This window comes from Homalodisca vitripennis, chromosome 2, assembly GCF_021130785.1.
Source record: "Homalodisca vitripennis isolate AUS2020 chromosome 2, UT_GWSS_2.1, whole genome shotgun sequence".
NCBI classification, from domain to species: domain Eukaryota; kingdom Metazoa; phylum Arthropoda; class Insecta; order Hemiptera; family Cicadellidae; genus Homalodisca; species Homalodisca vitripennis.
Genome location: NC_060208.1, coordinates 44978447 through 45000044, shown reverse-complemented (window position 1 = coordinate 45000044; position 21598 = coordinate 44978447). Strand labels below are relative to the sequence as shown.

Sequence of the window (21598 nt, the reverse complement as noted above, 5' to 3'; positions counted from 1 at the left end):
AGTGTATAATTGTGAACACTATACTTACTGTAGTTCTTAATATATACAGACTAACCTTCGTATAGAAGCAATATTTGTATATAGTTTTTATTTCCAACGGCAAAAACCATTACATAAATAAGAAACATACAATGATGGCTACAGTTCTAGGACAAGCTAAAATAAGAAAATAATAATATGAACAATTACTGTGCTACAAACAATGAATATATAAACAATACAATATATACAATAATCAAGAGTGCAAATTAAATAACAAAGACAAAAATATCTGTAAATAATAACAGATACAAAAAACTATAAATAAATAAAAAATCTAAAAAAAGCTCAACAATATAACCATAAATACTACATTCAAAGGGAAAAATATTATGCTCATGTAAGAGTCATTTAACAAGCCCACTGTTCTATTCAACGATATGCTGAAGCGCAGCCAGCATACTCTTCTGCTAATCGCTGCACTGTCGTTGAAGATGTCGAACGTGTCGCAGAATCGATTTCCGAGCCTCATCATTCTTGCAAGTGGACCGTGGAAGTCATAGCAGCGATGGCAATGGCGCCAAATCACGCGACCAAGTCTTACGGATATTCACTTGTGACAGAAGCATCGGACAACCCAGGAACAGAACATCCACAGCGTCTCACTTGGAGATCAGGGATGAGAAGCTCAGTCTGCAGTCCCCCAACAAGAGCCTGCAGCAAGACGAACTTGGATGGACTACAGTGCAGTCCTTGTCCAATCCTCACAAGTCTTAAGAACTTCCTCTGCACAGCCTCAAGTTTATCAATAAGATCCTGATGGTAGGGAGATCAGACAGGGCTAGCATACTCCAGGAGCTGTCGAACAAAGCAAGAGTAGAGCGTTTTAATGACAAGAGTATGTGTATTACCACGAGTTCACCTAGTGCTAAAACCCAGCATCCTGTACGCTCTTCTGCATAGGTAGTCAACGTTCTCATTGAATGATAAATCAGAAGAGAATATAACACCCAGGCCCTTTATCGTGGACTCTTCCTAGGGGTTGATTATCTAGTATGTAGTATCATAGTATAATGGTGCAGGTAGTACTGACGATCAAAGGTCATGACGGACCACTTCATGCTCGTATTAGTAATGCACCGATCCAATAAGCAGTTTTGCTAACAACTCACCAATGATGCATTTAGCCTAATGATCGTTGGTTTTAATGAGCTCGTTTGCCAGTCTTAACCAATAAAACTATTAAAATGGTTGTCATTCACATTTAAATAAAATTCTTATCCCGAGTATTTCACAAAATAAATCAACAATTATACATTTCAAAAATTCTCCAAGTGATTACAAAAAAACGTTTATTACTATTTATTTTTCTATTACTTTTAAGGTTTCATGATGGTAGCCGTTTAAAATTATAAAGGTATACAACTGAACCATTATAAGTCAATAGTTTTACAAACATAATTTCGGATTAGTTGTTACTAAATTAAGTTCACGTTTTACCAAGAAATTTACATGCTAATCCAAATTTTTTTCTTCTAATTCTTCAAAATTATACTCTTTCCAAAAGTTTCAAAGTGTTACGATTATTATAACATTCCAAAATTGAGGGTGATTGTCACTGCAGTGCTGTGTAGATTAAACGTCTAAACTGGCAATGCATCTTGAGTTTTACATTTAGAGATGACGATCTCATGTGAAATCTATCTTTCTTCCGACTGAGCTGAAAGGCATATTTTATCTTACACGTATGTGGCAACGCATTGATTCTTACTTTATCCACGAAATTCACTGACTAAGCGTTAGCGAAGCCTATCACTCGAGGGGTTGGAAAATATAATTTCTGCCTGTCTGTCTGTCTGCACGATTGAAACCAATTATACTTACAAAAAAGTAATTTTGTATTCCTAAAATCGCCATGTAAAAATCCTAATTTTACTTTATTAATTGGCTAAGCGCCAGCGAATGGAATGGACAATTTCCATTTCTTGCTGTCTGACCGTACAAGTATCGACAACAAACTAACCTATGACTTGAAACGTTACATAAAGCTTTATGTCTATATAGGCGACAACGAATATCACCATGCATCGTTGGTGCATGTAATTTCATGGGATTTAGTCAGCGTTGGCAAATATTCTTACATCTTATGAGTAACCTTGAAGGCAACGAAAGAATCGCAGAGTAAATAAATTTGTTTAACCATCTTATTGATTTTAGTGGAAAAGACGTTTTTTTCTACTTCCACATAAAATTTATTTTAAAAGCGCTTTCGCCGGTTAAGGCATCATCAGTTTTAATTGTTTACAGAAAAGAACGTATGTGTAAAATAGAATAAACATATGATAAAATAGAATCAAATTTAAAACTAGCTACTGTAAAGACCAAAACTAATAAATTATAAAAGAATTTTGTAGAAAAATATGGTTTGCAATTCATAATTTTGGAATGGATTTCTTTTTTCACTATTGGTAGAAAAATATCACTGAAATTTACGGAAGGTTGGGAAATACAATTATCTTTTAAAATTGTCATACACGCACTTTCAATTTTATTTCTTTTAGTCCAGGAAGATTCTTTAAACACTACACTAGACGATTCAAAATTTATATGATGATTTTCCTTTACTGCATGTTCAACTAATTTAGATTTTTCAATGTTTTCTTTTTTATAATTATAAATATGTTCTTTTACCCTAATTTCCACAGGTCTTGATGTTTGGCCGATATACGTCTAGTTGCAACCACAATCAATTTTATATATCACATTCTTTGTTTTTTGTTGTTTGTTTTTCGGTTTTAATTTTGTTAAGTAGCTACTTATATTATTTTGGGACTTAAAAACAGTGCGGATGTTAAATTTATAATTTATCCTACGAATTTTTTCTGATGTTCCTTTTACATAAGGAATAGTTACGGTAGTGAGATAATTATCTTATTGAAAATCATCTTATTGATATTAAAATGTTAAGTTGTGTAACCAATTTCAATACATAAGTTCAATACATCTTCTTGCGTTTTACTACTAAGACCTTAAAATTTAAAAAATAAATCAAATTAACTATAACCTTAAAAAGAATCAAAGATATTTAAAATTTGGAAAATTTAATTCGTCAGTTGATTCAACATTATGTTCCATTAATTCATTAACTGTAGACAACAAATTGGCTCCTCTGGACGGTGAAAATTGGTTCAGTTTCCTCTTGAATGACTTGTCATTGGTTTTTAATTTGATACATTCTGGGAGATTGTTTTATAATATTACTCGTGCTATGAAGGAAGATATCAAGATAAATTTAGTTTGTGTCCTGAGGTCGAGGAATTTTATTATATTGCATGCTGTGTTCTGCATAACCCCTTCACCTAGGTAACACATAAAGCCGAAATTGTGTGTGAATGACATTAGCTATAGACTTTAAATTTAGCATACAACCTTAGCTAAGCTTGATACGTAACACGTGATGTGGCGTGCTCCTCCTTTGTTCATATATTTATTATATTAATAATATGTTTGAAACCTAGACATTAAATGTGTGTGTGTGTGTGTGTGTGTGTGTGTGTGTGTGTGTGTGTGTGTGTGTGTGTGTGTGTGTGTGTGTGTGTTCTAAAGCATCGATTAACACATACACATCCTTCCGGACTAAGATGTTACAGTTAGCCTAACCACAATAGCCCGATTCTCTAACTGGAATTCACTAATTAACAGGAATTGAACACTAATTAATGGTCCACAGGCTTCCGTCCACACATCGAAGTCCAGTTCATTAATGAACACCGCCAGCCAATGTGGTTTGTTGGTGAAACCTTACACTACAATAATAAATGAGTTTGTATACGTTGCAAACGTACAAAAGAATAATTGAGAATCCTAATTGGACATGAATGTTTGAAAGTATTTTATGGGTAACACTTTTAAATACAAAAGAGGCTCAAGGGTGTAAGCTTCTATATGTTTCTACTTTATAAAAAAGTGCTGCACTTTCATTCTGTAACGAAAAGTGCTGTTTCAAACTATGCAATATATCCGCAACTATAAAATACTATTTTTTGCAGCGATTTCATGAAAAACAATTTCAAAAGCAGAAATATAGTGCTCTACCATATAGTTTAAATTAAAAGCACAATATTTGAACTCATCGTCAAAACATATTGAAAATGCAGTGTAAGATGTACACTGAAAACTCTAAGGTGCGTATATAGTTATATCTTTATTGTATGCCACCTCCCATAACTATACGACCAAAAATAAGTGTGTATAGAAGTGCTTGACATTTGACACTATTTTTGAGGGCCTAAAATCAATATGGCCGCCTGATCAGCACCAAACCACTTTAATGATAATCATTTTCCTCAAGTATGAACCCGTGAAAACCGTGAAATGAAACCGTGAAAATGTATATGGGGAAATATTTCTTCCTTGATTTATAAGAGAAATGCCTAGAATTTGAACTCGATAACTTCGGCGAGAATAAAATACTTGTCCTATTGAATATGTTGGGTGTTATATACAGTAAAGGTTTTTTAATCTTTCTTGGTTTATTCAATAATCCTTGATTTTGCTTAACGTTCTACTAGTATTTAGTTTAAACCAGCCACAAACGTAAGCAGAAGAGTAAACTAACCACAATGTTATGCCGAAGATTAAACCATTCAAAACTGTATGCAGAAGGTTAAACTAATCATACAGTAAAACACACGTTAAACCATAAGCTATATATATACATAATTTTAAAATAGCTAATGTTAATATAAATAGTTTATATTAAAGACTGAAACCATGTGTAAACTTATGCAGAAAATGTAAACTAAAACACAGTTCAGCACTCCAGTCCAAAGTGCTGCTAGAGGCCTAGTTGATGAAATGTTTCAAATTTTATTTTCCTAAATCCTCGTTCGATATTCGTGCATTTGCCAATTCATAAGTATTCATAGTTTCTTTCGCGTTAATCATAGCTTTTCTATAAATCAAACGCCTCATTAAAATGTTATTCAGTTACGACAATGAAAATAACACTTATTGTAGGTCCCATAAAATATGTTAATGCTTGTTCACACATATATTATTTAATCATATCACTTGGTTTTATCTGGTCCATTTATAAAATATAGGTCAAACTGGAACATTCATGTTACATTGAATGTTACAATATTTATAAGAACATAAACTTAGAAAATGTTCCTTGTTTATGTATTAAATGGTGAAAACCTTAAATTGTGGTGTAATGTAAATTGCATATTACTTATTATAACCCACTTTTTTTCTGTCAACTGGTTGAGCGTCAGCCAAGTCTATCAGTTAGCTGGGGAAACTTATCTTCTGTTTCTTTCTGTACGTCTGTCTATGTATATCCGCATAGTATCTCGAGAACAAAGTGAGCTGTAGTTTTGAAATTTAGTATGAACCTTCATTACTACATAGGCATAGAGTATGATTACGGTGCTTGGGATATTCTCATCTGTCCAGGATGCTGTCAAAAATAAGCCAATTGCCTTAGCTAATCCTGTTACATAACACGTGATCACACATAATTCTCGGTTCAGTCTCTACGTATATTTTATTTTAATCAGAATTTTTACTTAAATTTCGTAATATCCTAAATTAACCGTAAAATATTCCAAAAAAATATAGATTGTACTACATATAGCAAGACATATTATGTTCTTAAAGTATACGTTACATGTGTTTAAATTACTGAAGAAATTAGTATAACTACTAGGTTGAATAGGTCAATCAAAATCCAAGAAATACGTTATAAAATCTAGAGAGTATACATGTTGTCTGCCGTTTAACTAACATTTTTTTAAACATTTTCAGATCAATATATTTTCCCCATCCCCTTTTCAAATAAACAAGGAATTCCGGTTTTATTCCCTAAGATGGCAATGTAATTTTCACTTATCATGTAGTAAAATAAAACAACTGATAATGTTTTTTTGTGATACAACTTTATTTTGAAACTGTTAACAATTGCTAAGAAACACAAGCACTGTTTATGTATTAAAGATGTGGTAGACATTGTTACAGTCCAGGACCCAAACATCCATTTGCATTCTTTTTGGACACAAACTGGTTTTTCTTGAAATCAATAGAGGAATTTCCCATAAGACAGAAATCTCTTTTAGGCCGCGCAAGGTTTTGTGGAGGTCGAAAAGAGGGGCCATCAAAGGGTTAAAATATCAAAAATATTTTCTCATATCATATTATTCCTAGCTTGAAACATATAAATTCAATCGTAAGACATGTAAATAATGTTAATCGGCGACAGCTAACCATATACAGACCTAATATTTGGCGAAAATTGCGTGCCTGTCTCTTTTACAAGTTGTCTGATGGAGATATAACTATTATTTATGTGTCAAACAGTCCGTTTTAAGTTTTAAAACTAGAATAAATATGACATAAGACAAAATCATCGTTTCGTATACGATATATATAAACCAAAATGACAAAATTATCGTTGATTATAGATGATAAGGTTTCGTCCTCCATAACTAGCGTAGCTGATTTTTTCTTTCTTTCTGGATTTTTTCTTAGGAACAATCTCTCTATCAAAAATCCATTTCAATACAAATAAGGTGTGCTTATGCAATGCAAATTGGCTCTAGACTAATAGACTTGTAATATTTGTAAATAATGTCAAAACTGTGTATCACACTTCACACTTCGTAAGACTTCACCTCATGCAGTCAAACTTCTCTCTCAGGATGACAAATATCTAGCCTTACTCGATACACAAATAACAGTAATAAGGATTATTTCAGTTGTACTAATCTAACACCGTTGACTCATATTATTATCGTTCTTTAATTGATTTTCTCCAAAATTCAAATGACGAAATGCTCATTTCTCCTCCAATGTCAGCTAACTTTTAATTAACTAAGAGCAGAGAGTTTGATTTCTGTAAGTTAATCGTTTTATAAGTTTCAGAAGACTGTGAATATAAGAGTTGACGGCTTTATGGAGCCTCTCAGTATTTTGTCAGTCAGCTCCTTCCCAAAATCGGAGTTTATGATTTGACGCTAGAACCACAGAGAAAGAGTCAAACGTATAGACATGAAACTGGATTTTTTCCGGACATTTGCCATCGTTCAGTGATAGATGTGCAATATGATCTCTTCTTTAGGTAGTGTTACTGATTTTTTGTATCAATGAATGATGGCAAATGTCCGGAAAAATCCTGTTCCCTTTTCAATCCTTCCATCGTCAAAAACAAACTTCTAACTTATAGACATATCTTTAAGCCGTGCTGAACTCACCATACTGACATCTTTTTAACTTTGAAAGTGACATAAAGTAGGCCATAAATACAATCTCTACAATTTTATGTCATTATATTGGGTAAGTACAGAGGAGCCACGATATGCTCGATAATTATTCTATCTAATTAGGCTGATATAAATCATTTGTTTTGATTTAACCTACATAGTCCAATTTTAATTTCTTTAAATTATTATTAGTGTTTTACTACATAAGATTTTTTGCAGTAAAAATTTACACCATTTAATTTACAAGATTTAATAAACGTATTCTAAAAGTAAATGTAAAATCTATAATATTCCTGACAACCCAGTTACACTTCAGTTCTTTTTTTATTCTATAAAACCAATATCACAAGATAAAGTAAAATATTCACAAATTTTTATTACAATAACTAATTCCACGTTATTTTCATGTTGATAACATACTGAAAACTTGTATATGATGTTTGTGTACTCTATTGTTTATTCTACTTTTTTATACAAATTTATCAAATTGGTTACCTATAAGCTGAACTATAAATATCTAGATTATTTTTTTACTATTACTTAAGAAAGTGGAGTTTTCTTGAGGTAATGGATCATACTAAACGGTTTCTGAGTTGAAAACCCACATTCAAGTTTAGAAACATCTATTTTGAAGAATTACCTTGAAGGATGTATTGAAGAACCAAGATACAACTTACTACGTTTAAATGTTTAGATATAAACATACTAATTTGTTTGTAGCTCTTTTGACATTTTATCTTTATGTTTCCATTTTAAAGTAAAGGGAATAAATTTGAAGATCAATTACAGTTACATTATTTAAATCTACTTATTAACTGAGGAAATTTAAAATCGTGGCTTTCACAGAAGCAGTAATAATACAATTATCAGGTTTACTCGCTCGTAAAAACATGAAGAGAGTTTATACATTTATTAGCTGTCTGAAGTGGGTAGGGGAATTAGAGTTGACAACGGATCAGAGAACAAGACAAATAAAGATAGCAGTGTTTGCGTAGAAGTCAAGTTTGAATGTTGACTCAGCCCTTTCCATCAGCTCTCAACTTTTCCATGAAACTTTTATTACCTTTGCTGTGTTGAGATTATCCTTCCGCCCATTGGGATTAGTTCTGTCTTAACTTGAAAATAAATACTTGCCGAGTTGTACTCCTGATTCCTTTTATTCCCTAGGTACACATAAACATTTCAGACTGGCAGCAAATTTCTTCAGATAATATATGTTTTAGAGGAACGGTTAGCTTGTTCGGATCAATGTTTTCTTGACAGCTTTTTACAGCTCATACTGAATAGTTGTCTAGGAACTCTACAATGTACAACGAAAAATACTAATGAATAATCTTCCAAGGGCAGAGGTATACCAGAACTACTAATTAGGACGAGAAGTACTGCACTCAGGGTGACAAACTTCTAAACATAACTTTAGGAATTTAACCCTAGATCATTGCCATGTCACATTCGAATAGTTTATTTTCATATAACCAAAATATATTCATAGTATCTCAAATGTATCTCAAACACATTTCCTTAGAGGTATTTGGGCAGATGAAGTTAGAATGAAATTTAAGTTAGAATTTAACCATTGTTCAAATTGCAATCCATTTTATTTAGGGTAGAATAAATTTCTTTTCCTGGTGAGGTTTTTGTCTCATAACCGTTAATTTGAGAATTGACTCGATGGGTCATCCTATTTATAATTTTGGAGCAGGTCCCCACAATCCATTTCGGCAAGAAGAGGGTAATTTTGAAATCCATCACAAATGTCCTCAGGTGTTGTTATTACATATCCCAAAAAAATTAGGAGTTCTCAAATGATTCGACATTTGGGACACCTCAATATGTTTGTTAAATATTATTATTTCATACGTGAATAACAAAACTATTGCGTATATTTTTAATTTCAAGTTCTAGTTACTAAAACTTTTGTTTTCTTCATGAAAAATAGTCTGTTTTAAAAATTAGAATTAAAACGCCTTTAACGCCAAACATACATGCTGTAGATATTTCATATTTTTATCTTCAGCCATTTTTATTAAGGCTTGTATACAAAATTTCCTGATTCAAATTCTTTGTAGTGTTATGACACATTTTTTCCTACTTTCAGAAGCTTCGGGAATCTATCTGAAATTTCACATAAAAAATAATTTCCCAATCGAACATTGATTGAACCAGATAGCGCGTCACTATTTACTGCATCAGTGGTGTAGTTTGAGATTTTCTTTGAACACGACATTTTAATTTATTTTTTCCTGAATTCAAATAGTTAATTTTAAATTTATCAAGAATTTAAGCAGTTTTATTAAACATAACTACGCTCCTTTTGTATTCTTTGAAGGTACCATACTTATAAACTCACAATTTATAGTGCAAAGCCAATATTAGCGAGGAAGCCAATTTTGAACAGAAAAAATACTTAAGAGAACAACCATTAAGGTACATTGTCCCAATCCCGTAAACGTGTTTTTAAGTTATTCTTCCTAATATCTACTAAAACAACAGCCTAACTACATCGCACGTGTCAAGATAGTCTTCGGTTCTAAAAAGATCTAACTTACAATATATCGTCTGTTAGAAATTTGTTATAACATTTATTTAAAAACCCCATTTAGTTATTAACTTATCCATAATTATATCTAGTTCTCAATCTATTAACAATTTTACGTTGTTTAACATCTTTGAATTGAATAACGCAGTGAGGGGGGAAAAGATATTGCACAGTTGGCAACACCCAGTGTGTCACGTGACACCTTCACATCTCTCTTCTCTCGGGCTCGCTTTATTTTCATAACTGACACCCGATAAGTAGCTTTGAAGCTGAGTCGAGTTTTTGTCTTTTAGTTTTTCATGTTTTAAAATTACTAAAACAATACTTCAATGAAGACAAAGAGACCAAAACGTATCTCAATGCCTATGTGAACTTTTTCCCCTTAGGTAAAATTAGGTACTGTATTATTTTTTTCTCCCATATTTTAGTCAAAATTTTATAAAAGTATCTAATCACAATTCTCTTACGTAACACGTAATTAGGTCTAATTTTATCATGTGTTTATTTGGAATATAAATTATGTTATTGTTTACCAAAATGTATATTAAACAAACAGATTTTTTAATTTGGTAGTGTGGTTTTTAAATATAATGTTTCACGAAAATTATAAATGTTTTCAAAAAATTAAATATACCGTAAGTTTTAATCAATGCAAAACAACTGAATTAAAACAATCAAAAAATGTTAATATTAATCAGTATATGAAATAGGCTATACTTTTTCCTTTAAAACCTTTTGAATTTTGGTAAACAATGGTTATATGTTAACAATCCTAAGTCGTCCATGTAAAATTTCAGTACAATTGGTACAGTAGCTTATGCGTGAATAAGTAACACGTATTCAGAATCATTACATTTTTAAATAATACGAACAATAGACGGTACATGTTAAAAATATCCATGGAACTTATTTTGCAAGGACTGACATTTCCAAGGCCTTAATGAAGAGGATGATTTCTAGATTTTTATGGAAGAATCTCTTTTGGAGTGGTTACTACCACTCTTATAGGAGCTAGCATCAATGCAAGCTCTATGTGAGACTATCCCCAGAGTAGCATCTTTTCTTCCCTTCTGTGGAATCTAGTTGCTGATGGCCTGCTAACATCATTGAACAGCAGTGGCGCCTTCACACAGGGGTATGCAGATGACATTGCAATTCTTGTGAGTGGCAAGTTTAATACAACAGTCACGGAACTAACCAATATCAACATGACGGGAATTCGGTGTGTTGGGGTGAACCTTAGTTGTCAATCCTTGTAAGGCTGCTGTGCTGCCTTTACAATAAAGCGTCATTTAAGTGGCCCACACACGCTGAGATCTGTTGCGATACATGTATCGATACCCAGGTTTCATGAAACACGTATCGTGGCAAGGGCAGACCACTCACACTGATGCAGTGTCACTGAGACTGTGGTGTGGAACGCGCTGGCGAGAGATGTGCAAAGAAGTTGTGATTGCTTGTGGTGTAGCTGTAGGCGTCGACTGCAAAGTTTCATTAACTTTTATCGAGCCGTTTTCGAGAAAAAACAGTTTTTAGCAAACCGATATGCACTTTTGAGAAGGGTCCCTTTGGTGTCAAAATCGAAAATTTTCAAAGTCCCGACTTTTTTCTAACTCCAAACTTTCTTTGAACGCCCGTATCTCGGTAAATAAATTGTTTTCGTGAAATCGCCAAGAGCTTTTTTATTCTTTAAGCCTTGCAATACACAATAATCCGAGGTTATTTTATAAAAATAAAAAAAAACTTTTAAACGATATGCACCTCGGGTTTTTGGGAGACGTTCCGCAGGAACGTCTCATGGAAATTCCAGTACTCTTATAGGGAGGTAGTGGTGTCCTGAGAGTGAAAAATAAAAAGTAGCCAAAACCCTCCCAAGTACAGTAGGGGCCTGTACAACATATTTAAAATGGTTTTTAGCCATTTTTATCGAATTTTTGGCTTTTACCGGTTTTTACCGGGATTTCAAGTAGCCGACCCAAGAATCAGTCTGGGCGGCGGGCGGCCGCTTCTGGCGGCCGCTACCGATCTCGGGGCTTGTCCTCGACCCACAGCATTGCCGCGAGCCCGCCGACGGTCCTCCGTGACCGCCGGTACGCAGCTCACACGCGGCGCAAACTCCCGGCGGCTCGAGTAGCTCGACTGCGGCGGCCTTACGGTCCCGCCAGCGACTTTCTCGGGCCGTGCCGACTCTCATATGGTAAACACTTCGCCTCACCGGGCGTAAGCAAAACGAACTGCGTGTTCTAGCCAAGAAATAGGGCTACCTATCGCAGACCGGAGACCCTGAAGTGAGTTTAAATGAAGCTCGATAAAATGATTTTCGGACCGGTGTTTGCACCGAGTACCGACATCATCATCATCCCGAGTCGCCCGGGCAGTGGCGCGCGCGTCGTGGCGCGTAGGTCCGTGACGGGGCCACGTTTCGGCGTGGTTTAAACCTCGTGGCGTTCTTCCTACGGCGCGGCGCGTTAGCGCGGCTGACCCGGACCAAGCGGCTTCCACTCTCTCACAACTCTCGGGCGGTCGTGCCGCGGCTTGTCCGCGCGCTCGCTCCGCCCGTGCGAGTACGGCATCTGTGTTAATGCCGCGCAGACGAGATATCGAGTATATCCGCTGCTCCCTGGTTGATCCTGCCAGTAGTCATATGCTTGTCTCAAAGATTAAGCCATGCAAGTCTCAGTACAAGCCACATTAAGGCGAAACCGCAAAAGGCTCATTAAATCAGTTATGGTTCCTTGGATCGTACAATCCGTTACTTGGATAACTGTGGTAATTCTAGAGCTAATACATGCAAACAGAATCCCGACCAGAGATGGAAGGGACGCTTTTATTAGATCAAAACCAATCGGGGCACCAGCCCCGCACTTCTTGGTGACTCTGAATAACTTTCAGCTGATCGCACGGTCCTCGTACCGGCGACGCATCTTTCAAATGTCAGACTTATCAACTGTCGTACGTACTTAAAAAGCTCGTAGTTGGATCTGTGTCTTACGATGTCGGTTCATCGCTCGCGGTGTTAACTGACATGTCCTGTGGGACGTCCTGCCGCCAGACTAGAGTCAAGTTCAACAGGGTCTTCTTTCCCCGCTGATTTTTCCAAGCCCGTTCCCTTGGCAGTGGTTTCGCTAGATAGTAGATAGGGACAGAGGGAATCTCGTTAATCCATTCATGCGCGTCACTAATTAGATGACGAGGCATTTGGCAATTTGTTTTTTTAGGCTATTTGTAAGCGATTCCTCCTTAGGAGTTGTATTTGTATTGTTTTTCTATCTTCTCCTCTTTCTGGATCTTTATCTTTGTTTCTTTTTGTCTATCTTCTCTTTTATGTCTTCTATTTTTCTACTTTTAATCTTTTCTAGCAGCGCGGAAGCATGATTTTCGCTTACAAATGCTTTCTTTACTTCTGTTCCTACTTTTTTCTTATTTTCTTCTGTCTCTCTTTACTTTACTTTTCTTCTTGCATGTACTTGTGTGCATCGCCTCTTCTGTATGAATCTGTTTGTTTCTTGTTTATTTGTTCTTCTATCTTCTTCATCTTCTTTTAGGCTCTGATCTGCTTCTCTCTTTCTTTCAGCCGTAGTCTAGGTGCCCTCTGCAGATGTCGATCGAGGTCCTGATGGCCAGCAGGGTGAAGTCCAGCAGCGTCCGTCTCTCGGTGATGCCCAGCTTCTTCAGCCCGGTGACGGTGGCTTGAGGGAGGGCTCCACGGGCTCCGACGACCATGGGGATGACTTCTCCCGTCGTGGCTTGGAATTCCCTCTGGATCGTGGGGAGCAGCAGCTGGTAAGTTGTTACTTTCTTTAGGGCCGCTGCGGACAGTAACGCGCCGTTCTCGTAGGGGAGGGTGACATCGACGATGAGGACACGGTCTCGCTGGTTGACTACGAGATCCGGCCTGAGGCGATCCTCCCCGACGTTGAACTGTTGCTCCCTGGCCACGGTCCATCCTCTCTTCTTACAGTTCTCTTCGATGGCTCCCACGATCCAGTTGTGTCTCTCTATCCTCACTCGCTGTCCCGCTGAACACACCGATGACGTGTCCCAGGGTTTCCGGTTTTAGACGGCACCGCCGGCACAAGGTGACATCATTTTTGGCTGCTCGGTTTATCGCCGTCCTGGTCCCGAAGGTGTTGGTTCTCAGTTTGAGGGCGTCAATGTACTGCCCCGGCCTCAAGGCGTTCTGGTTGAGGAGCCAATGGTTCCCCAACGGGTTGTTTCGGAACCAATTGACTCCCTGACCGTGGGCATGCTGAGTCGTCCACCTCCGGAACACTTCGTCCTTCCATTCCTGCTTGGCCGTAGTCAGGTCTTTGGGGGTCGGAGGATATGGGATCAGGAGTTGCCCGGCAAGCCTCTCCACGTAGGCCGGCCAGCCGCCACGCCGTTCCAGCTCCTGAAGCAGGGGGTCCTCCATGGCCAGAAGTGCGGTCGCAGCTCGAAGTCCGCACAGCCGGGCCTGCTGCACCAGATGGGGAAAACCAAGTCCTCCGTCTTTTTTCCGGGTGTAGAGCAGGCTGTCGGTGGTACTAGGGTGGAGATGCAGGATCTTCTTCACCTCCTGCTTCAGGTGAGTATCAACTCGGCCGAGTTCATTCTGTGACGGCGTGTCGATGGCTAGACGGTGGGCAAAGGCCGGCACCACATACCGCATCAGAAGAGTCACCTTCTGGTGCGGCTTCAGTGACAGACGTCGGACTCGGGTCGTAGCCTCGCAGAGGATGTCCAGATGCTGTTCGTTCTGGAACCCCTTCCTGATTCCTAAGGTCAGGCCCAGGTAGCCGAAGGTGGAGCCGGCAGTATAAAGCTGTAGGGGCTGCCCCTGGGTGGTAAAGTCCACGGGCAGGGTTACCCAAGCGTCCCCTTTCCGTTGTATGTGGAAAGCCCCACACTTCGGCGCCGAAAGGCTCATCCCGACGTTCTGCAGATACTCCTCCGTTCTGCGAAGCAGCATCCCCATACTCTCCTGGGTGTCAGCGAAGAGTGTCATGTCGTCCGCGTACGCCATGGCCGCCAGTTTCCGGTCCCCGATGGAGAATCCTTCCCCAGACGTCTGCAGCTCCTCCAGCAGCGGGTCCAGCACCAAGTTGAACAGGAGGGGGGAGAGTGGGTCGCCCTGCTTCACTCCCCGACGGATCAAGATGTTAGTTCCGAAGTCTCCCAAGGTAGTCGTGCAGCCGGCGTACATCTCTGCGACGGTCCGCTGTAAACAAGGCGAAACCCCGTGACCGCGCAGTACCTCTGCGATGGCGTCGTGAGATACAGTGTCTAACGTCTTACTCACGTCGAGCTGTACGCCGACCACCTGGCTCCTCTTCCCCTGTCGGATGACCTCGTCGGGGATCCAGCAGTTGATGTGGCAACCATTCCCTGGGCGGAAACCCCGCTGCCTCTCCGACATTGTCACATGTTTAAGTAGCCTCGTCTCCACCATGCCACTATACATCCGGCCCACAAGTGGGGCAATGGTGATGGGCCTCCAGTTTTCCGGCCTCGATAAATCTTTCCCCGCTTTCGGAATCAGGGTAGTCCTGTTGGCCAGCCATTCTCGGGGGTAGAGATCCCGGAACAGGACGATCTTGAACAAAATCGCAAGGGTGTTTGCTGCGTAGGGGTAGGATGTTAATCCCTTTTTCGTGACACCGTCCGGTCCGGGGGCCCCTCCTGGTGTCTACTCTGGTGTTTGGCTGCTGTTCTGCCGGCTGGATTTGGAGTCTTGTCCCACACGGTGTCCCCCAGAGGCTCTGAAACAAATCCTGAACTCCCTCCCTCGGCGGGTCGACTCGGGGTTCATCCCTGGTCAGGTCACCTAAGTTGTTATTTATGACCAGGTTGGCCAGACGGGAGGGGTTCTTTTTATAGAGGTCCTGGGTCCTCGCATACCTCGTTATCTACCTGGTCTTTTCGGAGCGGGCAGGTCTGGTTTCTCTCACTGTCGGGCGTCTCCTCTCTTCCTCAGGGATGGCCTCATTGAACGCCTGATGAAGCTCCTCCACCAGCAGGTCCAAGTCCTCACGTATGTCGCCCTCCCTGGCTGCCAGCTCTTGAAGCCGGGTCCCTATTTGGCAGAGTGGCTGAATGCCGTTGATCACGGCCAGGATCCGATCCCAGTCATTTCCATTGTCCCCATTGGCTTGGCCAGGGGGTTCCGGTGGATCTCCGGGGGGGTTTGACGGAAGGGGGGACTCAGCCGGTGGTGGTCTCGATGCCGGAAGACAGGGTGGGAGGTCCGCTGGGGTTCCTGGGGAGGGTGGGACAGATGGATTTGTCCCATTGTTTGGTGCAAGAACACCGAGAGGTTCCTGATGGAGGGGTCCCAGACGGGGGGACCCTGATGGAGGGGGTCCTGATGGATAGGGCCCTGATGAATGTGATGAAAGGGGTCCTGATGGAGAGGGGCATATTGGGGGGTCGCTGTGGACCGTGATGGAGGGGGTCCAGATATAGGGGACCCTGATGGGGGGTCCAGATATAGGGGACCCTGGTGGAGGGGCCACAGGTGAACCTGATAGAGGGGGCCATGATGGAGGGGGCCCTAATTGGGGGGTCACTGGGGACCCTGAAGGGGGGCTCTCTGATGGTGGGGGCCTGATGGAGGGGGTCCTGATAGGGGGTCAGGGTTATGTCCCTGATGGTCATGTTTAATTGTGGCTCTGGTGACGATGGTTCTTCATGCTCGTCCGTGTACTCTGGTTCTTCAGGGGCTCGTGCATTTCTGGGTTCCGGCGAGGGGGGCTTTTGTTCTGCCTTTTGTGGTTCTGTCAGTATGCCCGCTTCTTTCAGCGTTCTCGTGCGATCCCGGACTTGCTGGTCGGTTTTCTTCGGGAGGCATATGGCAATGTATTGGGAGTATCCCTGTAACTTTCTCCTCGCTCGGAATTCCCTATACCGCTTTATCAGCACGTTATCCTCCTCCTCCGACCACAGGTTGGACGCCCTAAGGGGGAGTGGGGGAGGCGAGCCTCTCCGCGTTTCGTGCATCAGGTAGGCATGCGTTCGGTGAATTGTGAGGCCGGCCTGGCTTGAAAAATTCCTTCCACATATGCATTTGTGCGTTGTGCCTTCGGCCGCCGCAGGTGCTCCCCTACACCTGCTATAGTGTGTCGTCACACCATTCCACCTTCTGTGGAGTGAATCACACTTCGTGCAACGAAAGCGGAGGGGCTCGTGCACGTGTTGGGCCTCGTGGTGCGCCCTAAGGTCCACTGCCCTGGTGAACCAGGAATGGCAGAGCCTTCAAATACTTTCCACCCACGGGTAGTCGTAAATAGACTGAACGGGTTCCACGCCAGCAACCCCGGAAGGGGCGTTGTCAACACGGCCGCTGCGCTCTGGCCTATTTACATCCCCTGGGAGCGCAGATCCAGGGGGGGCATCCGAGAGGCTTGTTTTCTATTCTTGGGAAAAGGTATATTTTGGTGTCCCCTCAGAGGGGGTTGGCCCCTTCGGGTAAGCTCCATCGGGCGGGCTGCCCCCTAAGGCCTAGGAGCTGGCCTCCTGCGGCTGCCTCGCAGGGTGCACCCCTCAGGGTGGTCCTTCCTTGGATGTAAATTTAGGAAGTTCCATTGCACATTATAGTTTTGTTCCATCTGGTCGGACAGGTGAAGTTTTTACCGACCCGGGTTTCCGCAGGGGTATACCCCAAACCTCCACCCGGGTTGCTCGGCATCTTGCGGCCCGGGGATCCACCGGGGCTTAAACCCGATCTCACCCAACCCCTTAAAAGATAAAGGGGGAGTTCCCCCCCCGCCAGGGGGGTCTCGCGGGCAGGCAAGCTTCTCCCACGTGCCATGTCGAGGGAGGAGTTCGAAAATGGCGGGCCCCAAGTTGGGGAGCGATGGCTAGGGCGGTGGTGTACTTGCCTCCCGCCATCTTCAGAAAAACGTGTCGGGTGTTAGCATTCCTCGACCTACACGTTAGGGCCGTCCCTCCTGTCCACGTGACATTCAGGCAGAGGGAAGTTCCCAGCGGTCACCGCGTGGAGGTCCCCGAACTCCGGAAAACCAAGGTTTTATTCAGATACGGCAAATGTGCCGCAGAGTAAATATGACACGCGAGAACCGCGTTCTCCGAACTAGCACGTCTAGTTAAGAGAGTCATAGTTACTCCCGCCGTTTACCCGCGCTTGCTTGAATTTCTTCACTTTGACATTCAGAGCACTGGGCAGAAATCACATTGCGTCAACACCCGTGGGGGCCATCGCAATGCTTTGTTTTAATTAGACAGTCTGATTTCCCTGGTCCGTGCCAGTTCTGAGTTGATCGTTGAACGGCGACCGCGGAGACAGGAGGCCCGTCCAAGCCGGCCGCACCGGCGCCCCCCGGAGGGGACTGACCCGATACGGACCCGCACGCGACCAGACAGCCAACGCCTCACAGCAAGGAAGATCCGCGTGAGGCCAAGGCGCGGGAGCGAGCAGAGAATCACGACGGCGCGAACGCATGCTACCGGCACGCCTACGCTTCCCGACCAAGCCCGATACACCCCGATCCTCAGAGCCAATCCTTGTTCCGAAGTTACGGATCAAGTTAGCCGACTTCCCTTACCTACATTATTCTATCGACTAGAGGCTCTTAACCCTGGCCTGGGGAGACCTGCTGCGGATATGGGTACGATCCGGTGCGAACTTTCCACGTAGCCCTCTCCCGGATTTTCAAGGTCCGAGGGGAAGATCCGGACACCGCCGCAACTGCGGTGCTCTTCGATTTCCAAACCCTATCTCCCTGTTAAAGGATTCCAGGGAACTCGAACGCTTATAGAGAAAAGAAAACTCTCTCCGGATCTCCCGACGGCGTCTCCGGGTCTCTTTGGGTTACCCCGACGAGCACTCGATGAGGGCCCGCATTAGAACGGTTCCCCTACCGGGTTCCGGAATAGGAACCGGATTCCCTTTCACCCAGTGGGTGCCTTCTGAGCCAACGTCTGAACGTAGTCCAGTCTCGTTTTTGTGTCTCGGCTACCCATCGACATGGGATTTCTCCTAGGGCTTAGGGTCGACTGACTCTTGTGCAACAGCTGTTCACAAGAAACCCTTCTCCACGTCAGTCCTCAAGGTCCTCGCTTGAGTATTTGCTACTACCGCCAGGATCTGCGCCGACGGCGGCTCCAGGCCGGCTCACGCCATGACCCTTCAGCGCACACCGCCGCGACCCTCCTACTCGTCAAGGCGTAACGGCCCGGACCCCGCGAGGGGACCGCCCACTTTGCCGTTGACGGCAGAGTATAGGCACGACGCTACAGCGCCATCCATTTTCAGGGCTAGTTGCTTCGGCAGGTGAGTTGTTACACACTCCTTAGCGGATTCCGACTTCCATGGCCACCGTCCTGCTGTCTTAAGCAACCAACGCCTTTCATGGTTTCCCATGAGCGTTGTTCGGGCGCCTTAACTCTGCGTTTGGTTCATCCCGCAGCGCCAGTTCTGCTTACCAAAATTGGCCCACTTGGTACTCTGGATCCGAACGCTCCGGCATCAAGAAAGGAGATTCAAGCATGCCGGAGGTCTCACCCATTTAAAGTTTGAGAATAGGTTGAGGTCGTTTCGGCCCCAAGGCCTCTAATCATTCGCTTTACCGCATGAGATTCGTCCTCCGAGCACCAGCTATCCTGAGGGAAACTTCGGAGGGAACCAGCTACTAGATGGTTCGATTAGTCTTTCGCCCCTATACCCAGCTCTGACGATCGATTTGCACGTCAGAATCGCTACGGACCTCCATCAGGGCTTCCCCTAACTTCGTCCTGGCCAGGCCTAGTTCACCATCTTTCGGGTCCCAACGTGTACGCTCTGGGTGCGCCTCTCCTCGCAATGAGAACGAGACGCCCCGGGAGTGCGGGACGCCGCCACTCGGGCTGCGCGTCCATCCTCCCTCGGTCTGACAAGTCTGGCCTTCAATTTCATTGCGCCTTTAGGTGTTTCAAGCACCCAAATGACTCACGCACATGTTAGACTCCTTGGTCCGTGTTTCAAGACGGGTCGGATAAGTACCTTAAACGGACATCGCTGACCGGTGTTACAAGACCCGTCCGAAGACACGGCCGCCAACAGTTTGGCGCACCGAAGAGCCGGGCACAAGTACCGTCATCCTGGTGCGCTCAAGCTTGCGGCCGGCCCGGACGCCCGATAAACGGTGGCGGTCCGACACCTGCGTTCCATACTGTCCGACGATCGGTCGGGCGACCCGGGGTCCGGGAGCACGGTACGGCAGAAGCTTTCCCGCGTCCCGGGCTACCGCCGAGGCCGTCGACCGCCGTCCAACGGGTCGCGATTTCCTACTGAGGGAGAAGTGCGGCCCACCGCGGCCGGCATAACCCCCGCGAGCGCCGAGTGATCACCGAAACGACCCCGCAACGACTTGCGCCGTGCGGGCGTACGGTGCCATCTGACCCCGCGGGAACCGACTCATGCAAGAGAGCGTGATCTCCCCTTTCGGTGTTTAAAGTCTTTTCCGTTTACCCCTGAACGGTTTCACGTACTCTTGAACTCTCTCTTCAAAGTTCTTTTCAACTTTCCCTCATGGTACTTGTTTTCTATCGATCTCGTGGTCATATTTAGCCTTAGATGGAGTTTACCATCTGCTTAGGGCTGCACTCTCAAGCAACCCGACTCTAAGGAGAGACCCACCCGACGCCGGCGACCGTCCTACGGGCCTGGCACCCTCTACGGGCAGTGGCCCCATTCAAGATGGACTTGGACTGGCCGCCGAACACCGGGTTAGTTGGGCCCTTCCGAACACCACATTTCCGGGCCGGCGCAGCCGGCGGGATTCGGTGCTGGGCTGTTCCCGGTTCGCTCGCAGCTACTGAGGGAATCCTTGTTAGTTTCTTTTCCACCGCTTAATAATATGCTTAAATTCAGCGGGTAGACCCACCTGATCTGAGGTCGCAATCAGAGAAAAATTTATACACTTGCGTGTTTACCCGACCACGGACACACTCTCCGAAAAGAGCGAGCCGTGGCGGGCCTCGCGGCCCCGAAAAGGACACGCGCCTCCGGTTGCGTGTGCGCCGGCAAAGATCCGCCGAGGTGCCAGAACACGTGTGAGCAGTTGACTAATTTCACTGTTTTAGTTGGTCACCACAGTTGAACATGGCGTGCGAGATCGAGCCGCGTCACTCACCGCTCGTCCCCCCGGGGACGGCGGGACCGGAGCCGTGCCTTTCGCGCAACTCGCGGCTAGAACAGAGTGTTTTGCGTGCCGCCCGTCTAGCTCGGTACTATGCACCGCAGTGGTATTTGAGGAGATTGCCCAAGACACGCGAGGTGTCTCGCGACAGTGATTCCAAAAAGCGTGCAGTCGGACATCTGAGCGGGACGCACGTGGGTCCGCGCGGTCACCGTTGAGGTGTACCGCACGGCTAGGCTACAAGGCCCGGGACCTAGGCGACTCGCCTGCACCCACGTGATGCAGGGCCGCCGAGACCCATCGTACGTAGTCCGCCTTCTACGAGTCTCACCGCCGCAAAGCTGGTTGAACCGCAGTTCATGTTCTGCCGACCCTCATACAGGCGTGGCCCTTGGAATAATATACCAGGGCCGCAATGTGCGTTCAAATTGTCGATGTTCATGTGTCCTGCAGTTCACACGTCAACGCGCGTTCAGCTGCGTTTTTCGACCCACGAGCCAAGTGATCCACCGTTCAGGGTAATCTTCAAGTCGCCGCACCTCGCGGTAGCGGTCTTGAGTGGTTGGACCGAGGTCCTTTGTAGTGCCGGACCGGTGCCTCGGCCGGTCACGACACACTTATGGCTGACTCGCAGCATGGGTTGCCAGTGTACGCTTGCCATGGTCACCCGGTAAAAACACGGCTGTCACGGTCCAGTTACG

At 43.8% G+C, this 21598-nt stretch overlaps 1 long non-coding RNA gene and 1 pseudogene across 1 annotated transcript; both read right to left on the bottom strand.

The window, feature by feature from the left end:
• Positions 1-1683: 1683 nt before the first annotated feature.
• Positions 1684-20696, bottom strand: LOC124356166. The gene is made up of 3 exons (XR_006921824.1): positions 19745-20696; positions 14740-14743; positions 1684-1694 (listed from the first exon to the last, which is right to left on the bottom strand). It is a non-coding gene; the product is annotated as an uncharacterized LOC124356166 (long non-coding RNA).
• Positions 20697-21265: 569 nt separating this feature from the next.
• Positions 21266-21418, bottom strand: LOC124356368 (annotated as a pseudogene).
• Positions 21419-21598: the final 180 nt, after the last annotated feature.